General features: G+C 36.5%; 1 long non-coding RNA gene and 1 pseudogene across 2 annotated transcripts in view; one reads left to right on the plus strand and one right to left on the minus strand.

Moving 5' to 3' along the window:
* Positions 1-19,602, minus strand: part of LOC149544298 (protein NRT1/ PTR FAMILY 8.1-like) — a 153,714-nt pseudogene that overhangs the window by 38,204 nt on the left and 95,908 nt on the right. The gene's annotated exons all lie outside the window — the stretch shown is intronic.
* LOC149544299 (uncharacterized) overlaps positions 8,519-19,602 on the plus strand; it is a 108,100-nt gene continuing 97,016 nt past the window's right edge. The window contains exons 1-2 of the long non-coding RNA XR_016355767.1: positions 8,519-9,037; positions 10,145-10,216. This is a non-coding gene — a long non-coding RNA (uncharacterized LOC149544299). The remainder of the gene's footprint in view (positions 9,038-10,144; positions 10,217-19,602) is intronic.

Here is a 19,602-nt window from a genome sequence, read left to right on the forward strand (position 1 = left end):
AATTTCAGGAAGGGCGGATTGTCATGTCCCCATTTTGGAGGCAATTTGATTTAATTAATTAGGTTGTCCAAAATAATGAATATTTTATGAGGATGACTAATTAATTATTTTAATTAAATAAATAAGTGATTTTAAGTTAATTATTTATAAAGTTATCAAATAAATAAATATTAAAAGGTAACTTTATATTTAATTAATTTAATAAAGTGACTTGAATTATAAAATATTTTTTATAAAGTCACTAATAGAGAAAATAAAATAATGTTCTAGAAGTTTCTAGAGAAAGTGGAGAAAAAGAATAACTAAGCACCCTGGGCTTCATTCTAATCATCCAGTTGTTTATTTCTCTCTTAACATCAAATTGTGATTCAGTCACATACTCTATTCTGGAGCCAAGTGGTTTTAGATAGTCAATTGATCTTTGGAAACGAAAACTCCCTTGGATTAGCATAAATGAGGAAGTGAAATATCTTCTGAAGGGTTGCACATTTGGAGGTGATACTTCAATCACTTCAGCTAGGGCATCATTGGGCCTAAGGCCATTTTCAGCATTTCAGCATTTCAGGAAGCAATTTTAGCAGGGCCGAAATTATTGGAGGTCATTTCTAGCAGGTCTGAAATTATAGGAAGCCATTTTAAAGCATGCCGAAAAAGCAGTCCGAAAAAGTAGAACCGAAAAAGTAGGCCAAAAAAGCAGTCCAAAAAAGAAACTCCAAAAAAAGCAATTCGAAAAAAAAAGCAGTTCGAAAAAGCAGGTCCGAAAAAGCAATTCAAAAAAGCGGATTTGAAAAAAGCCGTTCAAAAAAGCAAAATGAAAAAAGCAAATCCGAAAAAAACAAGTGGAAAAAGCAGATCGAAAAAAAGCAAAGCAGAAGGGGCAGCATTGAAGTAATTTATTGCAGCCATCTACAATCAAGGGCAGCAGCTAGAGAGGCACGACTTGGGCACTTGAGGAGGTTATTTTCTGTTTAGTGGTATTGCAATACATCTATTCTCTAAGGCGACTTCATATGCCAGGTCTAATGTGCATTTTCATAGTTGCCTTTCACTATAGAGTGCTCTTGTAACTGTCATTTCATATCAGACCTATCATTCATTAATAGATACATCATTCATTTTTACATTTCTCACAATGGTATCAGCAATCCATGGCTTTAGTTGTATTTAATCATGCATGTGAATAGCGTACTACTGTAACGGAGTATTGAAGTTAGATATTTAGTATTGCATTAGTTTTCATTGGCAGCTGTAGGTGTATATTACTTTACCAGCAATCATCATATTTTGATGTCTTTGTAAATGCCAAGAGTCTTGGCTAACTTAGTATGAATATTGTATTGGATACTCATTCTCAATCAAGGAGATACAATTGCTGGTCATTAATAGTTGTCTGTGAGCATTAATATATCATTTCTTATCAGCCAATTAGCTTGCATACCAACTGTTTGTTAAAATACCAATTGGTTGTAGGTGATCATTTTCATGATTAGAACTCATATATGCATTCACTATTGCCAAAATTAGTTGCATATTTATGTTAGGTCATTGTTTAGACAATTTGTAGTTTTTTGTAAGCATTCTCTTTGAGGCAAATCCAAACAAGAATCACTGCAACAATCTGAAAATTTATTTTAGTCAGATGACCCTTGCTTGCAAAGTGTTTGATGAAATTTCAAACAACTGAAGTATAAAGATTTTTTGGTGTTTGAAGAAGTTATAACCTATTGGGGTTATTACAAATACTGATAGCAAGTGTCACATTTACAAAGATCAAGAAAAAGACCTAGAGCAGCCATGGATGATGAGCCTAATATATGTCCCTATGGAAGATGCAATGCCTAATCCATTTGAGTGCCCTTCCAAAGCCCTAAAAAAATATGCCAAAGGCCCATTCAACCCTAAGAAACCTCTCCTACAATTTGCTAAAAATGTAGACAATAATAAGAAGAAAAATTCAGAGGGTAGTAGGGAATGGGAGTGTCATATATGTAAGAAGCATTATTTTGGGAGCTACACAAGAGTGTATTGTCATCTTTTATGGATAGGTGGGCAAGGGGTGAAAGGTTGCAAAAAAATTAAGGATGATGAAAAACTTGAGGCCAATAGGTTGTATGTGGAGGGGGAGTTATTGAAATCTGGGGGTCTTACAGGCAGCACACCCGCACCCTCATTGAATCCCACACTCACTCCCACTAGCACTGCTAGTAAAGGGAAGGGAAAGGCCAAGACTAAGAGAGATACCAATGTGGCTGATTTATTTTAACATACAAGAAAAAGAGAGAGCTGAAGAGTCCATTGGCAGATTTCTTGTTGCTCATGGCATATCATACCATGTTTCTCGTTCCTCGTTCTATAAACAAATGTGCAAAGATATTTATACTATTGGTCCCTCATTTGTACCACCAGGAGAGACTAAATTACGCACCACTATCCTTGACAAAGAGTACTCAAAAGTAACATTTTGATGGAGAATATGAGACAAACATGGATGAGTGATGGATGTTCTATCATCATGGATGGTTGGACCGATATCAAACATTAGCCACTCATCAATCTTATTGTCACTAGTATAGCAAGGGCCTATTTTCTTAGAGCCATTGATTGTTCGAGAAAAAGGAAGGATGCATCCTTCCAATTTCAGATTTTGAAGGATGCTATAGAAGAGGTAGGGGCTTCAAATGTTGTGTAAATAGTCATTGATTCAGCCCGAGTGTGTAAATCAGCTGGATTGATAGTAGAGAGCACCTATAGACACATTTTTTGGACCTCATGTTGTGTACATGCATTGAATAACATCTTGAAGGACTTTGGAAAAATTGATTGGATAAAGACTATGGTGTTTGAGGCTAGAGACGTGCAAATGTTTATTTGCAATTATCACACATCCCTTGTATTATTTAAGACATTTTCCAAAAAAGAATTCCTCAAGCCTGTGGAGACTCTATATGCTAGCTACTTCATTTTCTTGGAGAGGATGCTTGAGGTCCAAGAGGCCTTACAATCCATGGTGGTCAATACAGAGTGGAATAGATGGCATGAATCAAGCACCTCGAATGGAAGACTTGTCAGACAAAGAATCCTGGATGAGAATTGGTGGACCAAAATGAGGTATGAAACTTAAATAATTGACATCACAATTGTTATTGCTAATTTAATAAAAACATTTCTGACTTAAACACTTGTTGATTTTTTTAACATATGATGTTTCACACTTGCAATTTTCTTTCATTTGCAGATACATTTTCTCCTTCATTGACCCTATTGTGCAAGTCATTAGATATGCTGACTCTCCTAGCCTTGGAGAGATTTATGAGACCTTTGATAGCATGCTTGGGTAGATCAAGCAAGCTATTAAAGAGAAGGAACCTACTTTGGAGTTCTATGAGAAGCATCTTAAGCTTATTGTAACAAAAAGGTGGAACACTATATACACCCACGTCATATGGCAGCCTATGCAGGCAATCCAAAATGGTATGCACCAAGGCTTGGGATAGTGCCTCCATCTAGTGATGAGGAGGTGAGTTTAATTTATGTTAAAGATTTCTGATTTTATAATACGTTTTTAAAATTTTGATTTTAATTGTAAAGTTTATAAACTCTAACTTCTTAATTTTTGTCTGTTCAATATAGGTGAAGGAGGGCTTCTTCAAGGCCCTTTCACAAACATATGATGCAAAGGATGCTGCAAAAATTCAAGAGTAATGGCTTGACTTTGCCACTCTTCATGGTCCAACATTTGGTAGACTAGAGGCAAGGACTGATAAAGCTCCATTAGCTCAAAGGGACCCAATTGGATGGTGGACATGGCATGGTAGAGATGCACTTGAGCTGAAAGGCCTTGCCATCCATCTTCTCTCACAAGTTGTGATTTCCTCTGCTACAGAGAGGAATTGGTCTAAATATAGCTTCATCCAATTAGTCAAGAGGAACAACCTTACCTCTAGACGATCGGAGAAGCTTGTAGCTATTCATAGTGTATTGCGACTACAGAAGTGACAGAGTCTTGATTATCGACAAACTCCAGCACTACATTGGGATGTTAATCTTGAGGATGCATTGCAAATTGACGAGGATAACACACCTCCAGGGTTGCTTGGTGTTCCATTGGATGAGGACCCTTTGCCTACCCCTACTAGTGATTCAGATGAAGAGACTGACGATGATCTTGATTTAGATAGAGATTTAGATTCCTAGAGGACAACCATATATTTGGCTTTCCACTTTGCAGATACTAGATACATTATTGCTTTTGATTATTATGGAGTTGGACATCTCATTTACAATTCTAGTATTCACTTTCATTATGTCATTTTGATTTCATGCATGATGATGATACATGGATAATTGGAGCCTTTGGGCATTTTTGCTAATTGTATGCGATATTTAGATATATCGTATTCTCATTTTGATCTTAATCTTGATAGTTTTCAATTTCCATGTATTCTATGGTGAATGGTTTATCAATGTTATCATTGTTATGATATGCATATTTGAAATATATATCTAAAGAAGTCTAATTCTCCATAACTAAAAAATTTTAAATCCCCTATATTTTATAGCCATCCCTTGAGGTCCCGTCCCCAAAATTTTGGCTTCGACCTGTACCCGTACTGGAAACACATTCCCATCCCCTAAAACGTCCCCGTTCCGGACACTCCGTGGAGAATAGGTTGAGAGAGAATTTATTACACTGTGGAATTGCTTCTTCCATGGAAATTTGTGAAAATGGAGAGGGTTTAAATGATCCATCTCAAGATGGATTTATTTTCTTCTCTTTGTCTCCTTGCTCCTTCTTTCATTAAATCGTCATAGGCCTTGAGGTATGGATTGAACTTATTGATTGCATTATTTATTTGATAAAATATAGATCTATTTATATATTCTCATGATGTATTTTACTTGTACATTTAATTCCTATTGTTATTTAAAAGTTTTGAGTTCCTTTTTGTGACAATTACTATGTATTTTCCTAGGCTGATTAGCCACCACTTTTTGGAGATGAGTTATTTTCTATTAGAGGGTTGTAGGTAATTTGAGGCATGGAATATTGTATTATGATCTCTTACGCATTTTCCTCCATTATTTCTTGTACATGCTATATGTTTTGGAATTACATATGCTTGATTTAGGGGTTTTTAACCAATTTGACCTCCTACTTAGTATTCATTTTCCCAATTATTGTTTTAAGACACTAGAGGCATGTTAAATTTCTATGTAATGTATAATATGTGTATTCAACATCTAAGTGCTTGTTAAGATATATACTTATGATTCTTGTGCTTTGTGATGGCTTATGTATTTTGTGTATTGGGATGCTCATATGCTAAGTTAGGGCTTGAGGGTTAACCTAGGGGTATGGGAACCTAGGTATGCTCTCTAAAACCTATATATTTTTCTTGTGATTTGGCAGGTAGGGTTAGATACCCCTGGGTGAGTGGTTCACCATAGGTGCTAGGAACTAGAAGTGGTCACTAAAGGATCCTATGTGTTAGAGACTAGGGCCCTGTGTAGGTTGGCTCTACATGTGAGTTTTGTAATCAAGTGAAACCATTAATAAAATGAATGGGTTATGGGGATTTCGGTTAACACTTTAATCAAGATAAGAGATATTTGAGCCACAATTGTTCTATTGGAGTATTGGGACCACATATCATTTTGTTTAAGGCCTAGATGCAACAAGGTGATAATGGTCCAAGAGGTTGATCCCAACATTAAGTAAAGTGTGACAAGGTTGTATATGCCTTGGAGTACTGGGACCAAAGTAACGAGAATAAAAATTGACAAGGCTGAATTGAGTCGTAAATCGGCCATGAATCGAAATCGAATTGGCCACGAATTGGCAAATCTAAAAAACCCTTGAAGTTTAGTAACTTATTTCATAAACGCTTTATCGCTGATTCAATTCACCAATTCACAAAAAATTGTTTGGCTTGAATTGAATCGTCGAATCACATGAATCATCGCGATTCTTGGAACTATAACTGGGACCATATGTCATTATGTATAAGGCATGGGTGCGGCAATGTGACAATGGTTCAAGAGGTTGATCCCAACACATGAGGGGTATGCGACGACATTCACCTAGTTGTAGTCGAAGCCCTTACTCTTGCTTTGCCTCTAGATGCCTTTATGTTGTGTTTTTCATGTTTTTTATATTGTCTTCTCATTTTTGTTAAGATGTGTACTTATATTTTCTATGTTGCTTTCTCATGTTGATTATCCTTCTTTTATGTTTATTGAGATGTTTGGGAGGGTGAACCCTAGTCTTATATTGTCTTAGAACCCATGTGGATCATGGCCTTATCTCCTAGCTCGGGGGAGTGGGCTATTTATGGTTCTACGTTGTTGGTTAGTAAAATATTTTTGAGGTATTGTTTGTGTTTCATAAATGACCCTGCATAGGTCCTTGCTAAGTAGTTGTGAAAGAGTATTTTTCACATCTTTGAAGTCTTAATGATATAGTTCTTTTGGCAAAAATTTATGCAATGAATTGTAACATGAACTCCTGAAAAAGGATCTAAGATTATATGTATATGTATCATCAATTGAAAAGCTATGTAAAGGGGAAAAAGGGGTATCTATAGGAGAAATGAAGGGATATGTGTGTTGGGAATATAAGAGGAGTAACTAAGAGGAGAGGGGTGAATCAGTTACCACTAAAATAAATCTTAGATCCCTTAGATGTCAACACATAACACAAACACTGCTAAAAATACTGATGCTCGGCAAACACATAGGCACTCGGTTAATATTGATAATATGTTGTAACTCAGTAACCACTAAAATAGCAATTGTAACTCAGCAAATGCTTAACATGAAAATCTTACTTAACTTAGTTGCATACACAAAAGAAATAACATGAACATAAGTGACACCAAGATTTAACGTGGAAACCCAATTTAAGAAAAACCACCAATTGCAACTAGTTACCGATTTTCACTCTTTTTAAGTGAGCCCTGTTTGGAGCCAATCCTGTTAAAGGTTACTGTTAAGTACCAAAATTTGCACCCGATACTGAACCGAATGAGTTCAGTAATTCAGGTATAACATGGGAATCACTTCTACGTAGGACATGCAAATGAAGTGAAACCTCTGATTTCTAGGCCGGTTCCTATCTGATGTTTTACTAGAACTCACGAACTTTCTGAGGCGAAATGAAAGGTTACAAAAAATGAAAGCTAAGCTAAGATGATCGCACCTAAAGTTTGAAATGATGACATTCAAAAAAACTCAACACTTGAAACCCAAAAGATCAGTAATAGATTCACACAGCCCGCCTCTGTGATGCATGCACATCAGTGTTTTGTAGAAAAGTTTAAATGCATACTTGCCCAGTAAAGGAAAAGATAACATTCACAATAATGAACCTATGACATTCATGTAACATAATCTACAACCTGCACATTGCACTCTTTATAGAATAGGCATAACAATGAGACAAAATTGAAGGAAAAGAAGAATTTCACTAACAGCTTGATCTAATCACACTAATACACAACTGCATAATTAGCAAGAAGATAATAAAGCTAATCAAAAATTGTCTCCCAGGTAGCTTCTAAATATCATAATTGAGTTACGAAATCATGCAGAAATATGCCCAAAGGATAGAGAAAAATCATTGAGGGGCCAAAATTGCATAAGAGAGAACTCCTTTACAAATGAGCCACCGACCTCTTAAGTACAAATTCCAACTCCACCTCTTGTGGTCGAATGCAACAAGAACACCCCAAAAATAGGCTCCCAAATACCTCCAAATGACATGTGCTTGATGACAAAGTCAAGCCACATCATACCCCATCATGAAAGCTCTTTGAAATTGTACTAAACACCTCCAAACTAAGTAAAAAATGCTCCTAAATGAACTCAACTATATCAAGGATTCCCTCCTCTTGTTGACTCAACCGCACGTGTCTTCAAACAATAAAAAAAAGGCTTCAACAATCATTACTCCTTCCTTATCTCTCCTTGACTTGATCATAACTCATGCGCCAAAATACAGTAATCTCTTACATTGACCTATTATTTGTATTTTAAGAAAGCATAATGTAGGAGTTTATAATTACACTTCTATTCATTTGCTTCACAATCATAAGTTATGCAAAAGTCCCCCACCCTTATGCCTTGTCTCATTTTGCAACAATACTCTTGACTTTTAAATATATAAGAATAAATATTTATAGATAATAAAACTTAATATTTTATTGAATAGTTATAACCTTTTTAATAATAAATATTAGATATATTGTTATGATCATTAGACCACTTACTAATATCAATAAATATTTATTATTAAAAAGATACTATCTCTAAAAAATAAAATATTAAATTTTATTTTAAATAGCTATTTTATTCTATATTTAAAAGTATTAGAGTACTATTACAAAATATCAAAATTAATACAAGATGATTTATATTTTCATCATCTTATATTACCCACGATACATTAATTTTTGGCAGAAAATATAAAGCATAAAGCCTTTCTCTCCCCTTCACGTCAAAAACTGAAGCATATATTAGGTTTGAACCCTAATAAAAAGCTCATTTGTCGTTTTATTGTCTTGCTTCATATGCCGACGCCATGGAAGGAAGAAAATGAAGGTTTGCTGGAGCATTTTCTACATGATTTTTAGGCATTTAATCTGATCCTCCTTGCTCGTTCTTCACAGGATTTTTTTGGCCTCTATCTATAGAAAGAGTCTCAAAGACTTTGAGTTGTTTTGCTTGTTACCGAGCTATGATTATTGGCCACTTGATGCGGTTTAGAGTCTTTTCTGGAACAAAACATGGGGAGAGTTTTCCATGTTATTCTGAAGACTTTTTCTGCTATTTGGCCGCTGCTATCATGACACTTTGAGATGGAGTTGTGGTGGGGCAATTTTAGCCATTTCTGGATCAACTTAGCCACGAATTTGGGCTCGTTCGTTGTTCTGTAGTTGCCTCTAGACTTGGTCTTTAAATGAACAGCTGGAGAAAATGTGGCTTTCATCAATACTGACTGTGGCTGGTATTGATAAAATCTTACCGTGACTTGCTGAAGGTAAGATTTAGTTATGATGCCAAACAAATGATTCATTTGCACCCAGATTTTGTGGTTATAGTTGTAAGCAACTATCACTGTTTTGCGTCAAATATTCATGACTTTGAAATCTGCTTCTACTCTTTTGCAGGCTTTAAACAAATACACCTTTTTTCTTGTTTGTTGCTTTTTTGATGTCTTTCCAGACTCAATTACTCCACACTCTTGTTGTCTAGCATTCCCTTGTATATTTCCTTGCTGGTTACTTTCTGTTTGCAGGGCCGCCATGAATGGATTTGGCTTCCAATGTTATCTCTCTTTTACTGCAGCATTATTAAAATAGAATTTACATTCGATGTAAACCAGATAATAAGCCTTGAAACCTCACAACAAGTATGGTCTTCGGCATCTAAAGAACAACTGAAGTATAAACCACGATCTCCAAGAAATGATCATGCCCAATTGAGTGATATTTTCCTTTCACAATCCTGTCTGGGTCTTTTTCAGTCTGAAATTCTCATACATTGCAGATTTAATGATGCTAACACATCACAAGCATTGCATATATTATTCTCTGTAACTGCATTTTTTCCTTGTTCTGATTTTTGGGCTCAAAACAAGTCTTGCCTAGAGCTGTCATATTACCCTTTCATCCATCCATGCCATTGATTTCTGAAAAATAATTTAGCATGTCTTTAGCATTAAATGTTCACTTTGTTTATGAAGCTTATCATAAAAATGCTCTTACAGCATACAGTCTTCCATTTTGTTGGTTATAGTGCTGTTACAGAAACCCCCATAACAAAATCTGCTCTTTCTTTGTCATTCGTGAAGCTGTAATATAACTTGTTCCGTAGCACATAGTGATTACTATATTCTATTTTTCTCTTTCTGATGCTACAAATGAAACTGTGGCTTTATTGTTGCTTTGACTTTTCTTGCTCAATTGCATGAAGTTTCTCTGTTCATTGCATTCCTTATCTATTTTTCACTTGACACTTCATTTTTGATACCTTTTCCAGTTCTAGGCAAGTACAACATGAATATAATGCTTTTACATTTGAGGGGAGGTGAGCTGCCATTGCTTAGATCGAAATGATCTAACTCATTCTTCTCTATTCATTGTAGAATTTTGGATTTCGTAGAGCTGGAGCAACTACCAAACTGAAATGCAAGCATGCAACAAGTAGTCATAACCAGGCAATGACTGGCTCCTTATGACCCTTGTGCTCTTTCATTTCATTTCTTTATGTACTTTCACTGAAAAAGGATAGGATCATTCTTTGCAGTGAAAGCTAATCTCACAGCTTGTGTTAGAGAACATGAACATTCAGATTTTCATTTCATTTCTATCCATTGTAAATATCGTTTGTATCTATCTTTTGATGAATAATACAAGGACATTCATGCACTTTCTTTGTCTTCATACTTAAATTTACACGTGTGCAAAATTTTAGGAACAATTACAAAACACATTGTTAGGTGTGATCTTATTAGAGGATTTAATCACCCTGTTAGGAGTGGCCTTGTTAGAGGTCTTTAGACACTTCAATCTAGAAATGTCACCTTGTTAGAGGATTTACAGATAGTTGTTAAGCCAACTCTATTAAGAGATTTAGATGATTGCTACAATGGTTAGAGAGTACCAATGAGATGACCTGATTTCTTATGCAACTGAATTGCTGATTACAAATCTCAATTCTGGCTTGTATACTTGATCTTTTCTGATCGAATGTAACTTTGCAACTCCACACGGATATTTTGCTTATCCTTCTAATTCGCTTATTCTAAGCATCTTCTATTCTTCCATATACTTGCACACATTCAATCCTCAACTTGATCTTATATTTATACCTTATGCATTGTCAAATCGGCTTGAATATAACTTAGAATAATTAATATTCATCTCCTCAGTCAGCTAGAACCAAGAAACAAATCTATTAAACTCATTATGCCTAAACAAGAAAATCTTTCGTTAGCCGACCATGCTTGGTAGACACTAATACAAAAATGATTTTCCTATATTAACCAAGTGAACTCGGTCAACACTGCATCTTCACAAACATTCTTTGGTAACCGAGTGAGATCGGTGAACACTGGTTCCATCCAAACTTTCCTTCATTAACCGAGTGAGCTTGGTTAACACTCAACTTCTGCGAACTTCTCTTTGTCTCCCGAGTGAACTCAGTAGATATTGTCTTCTAAACTTGGCAAACTCTGGAATGCTCGGCAGACACTAGAAACTGTTTTCAATACCCGAGTGAGCTCAGCATACACTGATTGGTAAAGATATGACATTTTGTGTAATATCAAAGACAATACACAATTAACCAATTGTATTCAACAATGTGAACATATTGTATTAGTTCAAAAAGATAAATGAAGTAATGATGAGGTCGTGGCATTGTATATTTCCTTGTATTTAGATAATGATAATGGTAATATGTACGATGAATAAAATAATCATGTACTCTATAGAATGTTGTTAAATTAATGATCAAATTAATTAGTGAATAGATTATGACTTGTTAAATATGTATAGTTAATGGTTTATATCTATTTGATGTATCTTTATTGCATGCTAAGTAAATGCATTTGACTTAAAAAGCTTAAGACATTAACTCCTAAATTTGGAAAGTGAGAAATTTGTTGAAGAACAATGTTAGGGAACCTGTTAGGACATTTGATAAATAACGTAGGTAAAAGTAATTTAAAAAACAAAAAATGTTCAATTTAGTAACTTTTAATTGAGCCCTTGTTTCCCCGGTGTGGCATAACACCTTAGCTATTTCATCATCTTCTCATGGAGTGCTCCCATTACGTGATGTAGGAGCATCTTGAGGTAGTTGTCAATCCTGTATGTTCGAGTGGTTTTGAGTCTTTTGACCTTGGAGTTGGAGAACTCGGTTGAAAGGAGGTGATACTCGATCACTAGTAGGGTAGTCTTGGTTGTAGTTTTGCTTGAGGGACTCGGTGACTGAAGGAACTCTGTGATCCTTGTGGAGCTTGGTTAATGATCTACTAGGTGGAGCTAGTGCTCGCTGATGCTTGTAGGAGCTTGGTGATGTGCTTGCTAGGTGTTCTTGATGTACACTTGGCATACTTGATGGTTAATGTTATTACTCGATGGTTTGTTTCATCAACTAAATGTTCTTAGAGATTTGACCAGCCAACTTAGTGCATTTAATGTGTTGTGTGTGATTGTAACATGGATTAATCATGGGATGTGTGAGAACCTATTTGGGGTTTTGGTTCTTTTTCGTTGTGCATTTAATGATTTTTGTCAGCCAGCTTAAGGCATATTATTTTTATTTGGGTTCCAGGTGATTCTATTTGCAACAGACTAACTTGTAACCGTTCAATTATAAAAGAGGGGTTTGGGTAGTGTTTTAGGTAGTAGAGAGTTAGTGAAGGAAGGGCAGTCAACTCGAGAGGAGCAGAGAGGAGAAAATTTTAGCAGAGCTAGTAGCTAAGTGCGGGCTTAGAAAACACAAAGGTTGCTCGGTGGCTTGTGAGCACAAGTTTAAACCTTGCTTGGGGTTTCTACTGGACCATTGTACTAATACAAATCTGGGCTAGCTAGGAGGTATTCAGATCTTGCAGAATTGCTACTGTAATGGCTTGTATTTGGCCGTAACCAAGAAGGTATTACAACCCAAGAAATTGCATGTAGTTAATTGATGAATAAAGAGTGTACTTTCTATCACATCGTGTGTTGAGTATTGTGTGGTCATTTCTTGGCAGCTCGCTCACCTCCAGTAGGAGCTCACATGACCTTCCACTACATCAGGTGGTATTAAAGCAACAGTTTACTCTGGTTGGTGAAGAGTATTATTAAAGAGATTCTATGCAATTCTTAGTGCAGATCTGTGTTACTGGACTTGTGAAACCCTTCCTGTTGTTTGTGTGAGGTGGCTAATTGTGATTTGACTTGAAAATGATTTGGGTTTGTCAAGGGTGCCTGGGTAGAATTTGTTGCAGAGGGTTTTTGAATATCTCAGAAAATGCATTTGAGAAGATTGGAACCTAGGGCGATTGTAAATCTTTGTGATGCTGTGGAGACTAAACTTTCACAGAAGGTTAGATCAGATATCAAATCTAAAATGAAGTTAATGAAGAATGATATGGTCACTAAGATCATGAGATCTATAGCTGGTGTACTAAGGAATGTCGATACGAAAGATGGTTATGAGCAAGTTGTTGAAGACTTTGAGGTAGTTGGATCTAGTGGTGAAGATAGAACCAATTGGATGGAGAGATTTGTGGAAGACAAAACTAGTCAGTTGGATATATCTGAAGCTCAGTTGAAATTGAAGCATAAGATGGATGTTTCTAATTTCTCAGGTATTTTGAATCCCAAGTACCTAATTGATTGGATTGGTGAGTTATAAGACTACTTTGAGTTAGAGGATATTGGTGATCTACTCAGAGTGAGGTTGGCATAGACTAAATTGAAAGGACATGTTGCATTATGGTGGAAAGTATTGCAACACAATGGAGAAAAGAAAGTTGAAATGAAAATCATTTGGTGGAGATTGATGGTGACAAAGTTGAAGGCTAAGTTAATGCCTGTTGATTATGAACTCAAGTTGTTTATGCAAAATTTGAAATAGGAGGATATGTCTGTGAAAGATTATACTGAGGAGTTTTACAAGTTAACTATGTCTAGACATAGAGAACTTTTTAAGTAAAAGGTGGCTAGATATATTAATAGTTTGAGATTCAATATTTAGGATGAGATTGATGTGTTGAAGATTGATTCGGTTCAAGATGCTTCTCAATATGCTCTGGAGGCAGAAGATAAGTAGAAGAGAAGACATCAAGGTAGTTCCTAAGGGAAGAAGTAGGATCATTCGACGAAAGATAAAACGATTGCTAAGGATGAACCAAAACCTATTGAACAAAGGAGAAGAATAGGTAGAGGTGGATTTAAAGGTACTTGCTATAGATGTGGTGAAGGACATAGATCTTTTGAATGTCCCAAAACTGACAGGAAAGTCATTGATAAAAGAGCTAATGTGGTCAATGAGAATGAGGGCTTGGGGAATGAGCCCGAGGTGGAAGATAACTTCTTGGTTCAGCCAGTATTGTTTGGTAAGAAGTTGTTGGAATCTTGTCAGAGAAGGAATATGTTCAGGAATCGATGTAAGTCTAGAGGTAATTGCTAGAATGTGATTGTGGATAGTGGTAGTACTGATAACCTAGTTGCTAAGGAGATGGTTTAGAAACTTGGTTTGATGAGAGTGAGACATCCTTGTCCTTATAGGATTAGTTGGTTGCAAGATGAACATGCTTTGGAAGTGAGGGAGCAATGTCTTTTTGATTTTCAGATTGGGAAGTATGTAGAATAGGTGTTGTGTGATATTGTGGACATAAGTAGATGTCACATATTACTTGGTAGACCTTGGCAGTATGATTGCAGGGAAATGCATGATTGTATCAAGAATATATTTATTATTGAGAAAAGTGGCAGGAAGTTTTCTTTGATTGCTTTGCAGAATGTAGAACTCAATAGGAGAAACCTAAGTTTCGGTAGGCGAGTTGAGTTGAAGGATTCTCAAGGGGTTAGAGATCAGCGAAGTAAACAAACCTCTGATACATCGAGGAAGGATGTGAAAAAGAAGAGTAAACAGTTGTTTTTTGCAGGAAAGGATTTGCAGAAGTGGAACAAAGGCAAGAGTGTACAAGTTGAAGACTTGAACGATATGTAAATGAAGAACCAGTTTAGGGTTTATGTGCTAAATCCCAAAAGATGTTCTTCTAGTTACTAAGAATAGCTTTTCGCGCCTGGGGTCTCTGATGCAGGAGCATCTTGGGGCAGTTGACAATCCTGTATGTTGGAGTGGTTTTGACCTTGGAGTTGGAGAACTCGGTTGAAAGGAGGTGATGCTCGGTCACTACTAGGGTAGTCTTGGCTATTGTTTTGCCTGAGGGACTCGGTGATGCTCATGGAGCTCGGTCAAAGATCTGCTTGATGGAACTAGTGCTTGGTAATGCTTCTGGGAGCTCGGTGGACATTATTTCTAGGTGTGTTTGGCATATACTTGGTGGTTACTATTGATACTCGGAGGCTTGGTTGATCAACTGGGCGTTATTGCAGATTTGATCAGCCAACTAGGTACATTTAATATGTATTGCATGTGATCATGACATGGATCGATTGTGGGATATGTGAGGACCTATTCAGAATCTTGGTGCTTTCTCCCATGTGCATTTAATGATTGTTGTAAGCTGACTTAAGGCATGTTATGTTTATTTGGGTTCTAGAGGATTCTATTTGCAACAGGCCGACTTGTGGCCATGCAAGTATAAAAGAGAAGTTTGCATAGTGTTTTAGGTAGTAAAGACTCAATCAAGGAAGGGAAGTCAGCTCGACATGAGTAATTGAGAGGAGCGAAGTTTAGCAAAGCTAGTAGCTAAGTGTGAGCTTAGAAAACAAGAAGGATGCTTGGTAGCTTGCGAGCACAAGTTTAGATCTTTCTTTGGGTTTCTACCATATTGTTGTACTATACAAATCTGGGCTAGCTAGAAGTTATTTAGATCATGTGAGATCTTGTAGAACTCTTACTGTAATTGTTTGTATTTGGCCGTAACTGAGAAGACCTTACAGCCCAACACATTGCATGTAATCAGTTACTTGATGAATAAAGAGTGGACTTTCTATCAAATCTTGTGTTGAGTATTGTGTTTCCGTTGTGTAATTGTTTGCTAGAGGCTTTGTCACCTCTATCATAAGCTTAATTATAGTAGTCAGATGGAGACCTTAATGCCTCTCATACCCCATGATAAGTATCCCCTCAATCTCCATGGTGTCAACCCTAAGGACTAACACAATATTATCCAAGATCCAATGTTCCTCACATAAGGAACTATATTGATTATCTTAAAGTATATTTAAATTGTTCAATTAAATAAATAAGAGCACATTATGCCTATACAAACAATAATAAGATTCTATAATAATATCATTTGAATGGATTTCATTCAAATAATAATCTTTATAATAATAAATAAAATACGTTACCAATACCTTTGGCTCTATACATTTTCATTTACCTCAATAGTGTAAGGGAAGCTTTAGATATACCTTACCCTAACTTACCCCATTATATGTTGGCCCCCAAGACCTAAATATAGTTACTATGAAAAGTATCTCAACTTCCATTCATTATAAGGATGTCTTAAAGTAAACCCTTTATAAAGTATAGGATTTTGGGAAGTAGAGGATATAGCACCTTTTTATGAGTTACTCCCTTTGTCTAAAGATGTGATTCCCCTCCTTTCATGTTCGGTGGTTTGGTGGGTGTCTATTGTACACCAATGAATTTGGTCACTACATCCAGTGTGATCGTGTGCCTTTTTGAAGATGTGGCAATTGCATTTTTCATTGGATCCATAACGTGTCTTCCCTATGATATTTATGGAGATAATGGTGGCACGGTACTTTTCCAAGCAAGCGGAAATTCTCATAGGTTGTTGGCTTAATATTGTTTGCATATCCTTTTTATCTCTTCTTCCAATATCAAGACAGGGCAATGGAAAAGCCCCCCTTTTTAATTTGAATCTTCTTTTTTATTTTTATTGGTATGTGTTGCATATCCTTAGATCGATGGTTGATATGGTATTTATATACCATATGAAATGTGTCGCGTGCCCTGAAATTTTAAACGTGACATTTCAACTATTTGATGACATATGTCAATTTGACACTTTTATTATTATTATTTAATGATTAACATCATCACTTATAATTGATTTATATAGTTAGTCATTATATTGAATCATTTATGTTTTAACATTAAGTATAAATAAATATTTGGTATTATCAATAATATACATAGGATTAATTATAATTGTATATTTATTGAGCTCTAATATTATGTATTTTAGGTTTGGGTAATCTAATATTTAAGATCTTCCTAATATTCATCATTTTGATCAACTTATTATGTGACTAGAGGAGGTATTACAAATCATATCCCCCATCGTGTGTTTAACTGTCACTCTCAGACTTGGTACTTTATATTAAACAGGCATTATGGTTTCTTGTCTGTACATTAAATTAGAAAGGGTTGGCACAATGGTGGTCTTGTACATAGTCCAGTACGCCCATAGAATTGTTGGAAGCCTCTCCTCTCAATCTCCTTTTTCAACTCTACATGTCTTGTATAGAATGGTCACCAATACTTTGTTTGTAGCTTATGCTTGTCCGTTAACCCTAGGGTAGTGTGGACTAGAAAAAGTATGGAAAACCTTGAAGTCCATTGTCATTGCCCTAATTACTGGTTCACAAAGTGTACTCCTATGTCACTTGTTATCTACAGGGGTACACCAAACCATGTCACTATCTATTCATGGAGAAAGCTGGCCGTACTTAGCGTCGTGTTGTCCGGAAGTGTCGTTGCCTCTTTGCATTTTGTGAGGTACTCCGTTGCAACCACTATATCTACATCTATGAGTGTTGCTAGTAGGTAGAAGGCCCACACAGTCCACACCCCAACATTCAAATAGCTCTTGTGGTTGTGAGGAAAAGAGCAGCATGAAGTCTCTTTTGAGGGGTTTTCCTGCCCTTTGACATGTATCACAACTAAGGACCCATTCTCGAGCATCTACGTAAAGTGTAGACCACCAAAGTTCGGCTAACAATACCTTCTGGGCTGTCGCATATGGCCTCCTACCAAACCTTCAAGGGGCTCTCTCAAAATTCCATGGATCTCTTCCTCCATCACACATCTCCTTAGGACCTTATCGGGCCCTATCTTATACAATAACCCATTAATAAGCTATAATCTCTTACTTTTCATTGCAATTTTTACCCTTTCTACCATTGCCATTTCTTTGGAAAAGGTAGAACTTGATAGGTACTAGCTGATACCTTCGCACTATTGCGGTAGTACGACAATTTGAAACAAGTGAGCATCTGGGAAGTCCTCGTTCCCTCCATTTCCAGCAAGTTCTCCTAACTTTATTCTTGACAATTAGTCTAGAATCACATGACTTTTCCTTGGACGGACTATGATTTTGAAAATAAACTCTTGAAGGAGGATTAGCCACCTACTTACTCTTCCTTGGATAATAGGTTTGTCAACCAAATACATGAGAACTTGATGATCCACTAAAAATGTAAATGGAGTGGCTAATAAGTAATGTCTAAATTTTTGAATTGCATAGACCATACCTAGTGCTTCTCTCTTAATGGCGTTAATTTCATTCTGCTTTTGAAAGTAGCCTCCTTGCAAAGTACATTGTATAGTCCAATCCCTCCTTTCCAGTTTGTGTCAGGGTGGCGCCTATTGCATAGTTAGATGCATCTACATGAGCATGGCACTCCTTATTTTAGACTGTGTATATAAGGATTGAGGCTCCTGCCAATCTCCTTTTTAATTCCTAAAAGACCTCCTCTTGGTCCCTTCCCTCGTGCAAATTGCTCCCCTTTTCTGGTTAATTTCTCTTAGGGTAGGGATACTTCTGCAAATCCCTTTATAAATCTTGTATAGTACCCCACATGTCCTAAGAAGGATTTGACGCCAGTCACATCATGAGGTGCTTCCATATCAAGAATGGCTTTGATCTTGTCTGGGTCCCTTTTCAATCCCTCTCTACATGCTATATGGCCAAGGAGTCTACCTCAAGGAACCATGAATCTAAATTTCTTTGGATTTAATGTAACCCTTGCCCTCTAACATCGTTCCATGCATTCTCCAATGGCTTTGAGGTGGTGCTGCTCCTTCCCACTGTAGATTGACAAATCGTCTAGGAAAGCTTTGAAATTCCCTACTAACATTCCATCAAAGATGCGTAGTATGATTCTCTAAAAGGTGGTAAGTTCGTTGCACAACCCAAATGGCATCCTATTGTAGGCATACACATCATCCTCGACTAAGAATGTGGTTTTCAGTTAGTCCTCCTTGGCAATGTTGATTTGGTTATATCTTGAAAACTCATCCATGAAAGAGTACATCTCATGGTCGGTCACTTCTTCTAAGATGTTCGTAAATGGAATCAAAAGAGGTCCTTTATTGTTACCACACTCGAGCATTTAAAGTCTACACAAATCCAAATTTGATTCCCATCCTTTTTCAAAGATACAACTATGGGTAACACCCACTCGTTGGTTTGTAGTTTGAATATTATGCATGCATCATGCATGTTAGTGATCTCCTCCTGAACTTTGGCCACATAGTTCTTGTTCATTCGATAACGCCTCTTGTGTATTGGTCTTGCTCCTAGTATGAGAGGTATTTGATGGACGCACAGTTCTGGTGGCATCCCTTTTAAATCCTTGTATGTCCATGCAAATACGTCTTGATATTCAAGGAAGATCCTAAAGGTTGTTTCCTTTAACATTGGATCCTAGTCATCTCCTATGAGAATCTCCTTAGGGTGGTCCTCCTCCCCTAGGTTCATCTTTTCCTGCTTAACCTCCTCATATTCTACTTTTTTGTTCTTTTCGAATGTGTGTTGGGGTGTCATCGAGGGTGGTCATACGCTCCTTGTATTGTTTATAACACCATGGGTATTAGTCCTAAGATTCCATCTCTCGGATTTACAACATATTACATTTCGGCTAAAACATTTCATAATCC

The sequence above is a fragment of the Cupressus sempervirens genome, chromosome 8 (assembly GCF_028749045.1).
Source record: "Cupressus sempervirens isolate cs-2001-9-10 chromosome 8, ASM2874904v1, whole genome shotgun sequence".
Taxonomy (NCBI): Eukaryota; Viridiplantae; Streptophyta; class Pinopsida; order Cupressales; family Cupressaceae; genus Cupressus; species Cupressus sempervirens.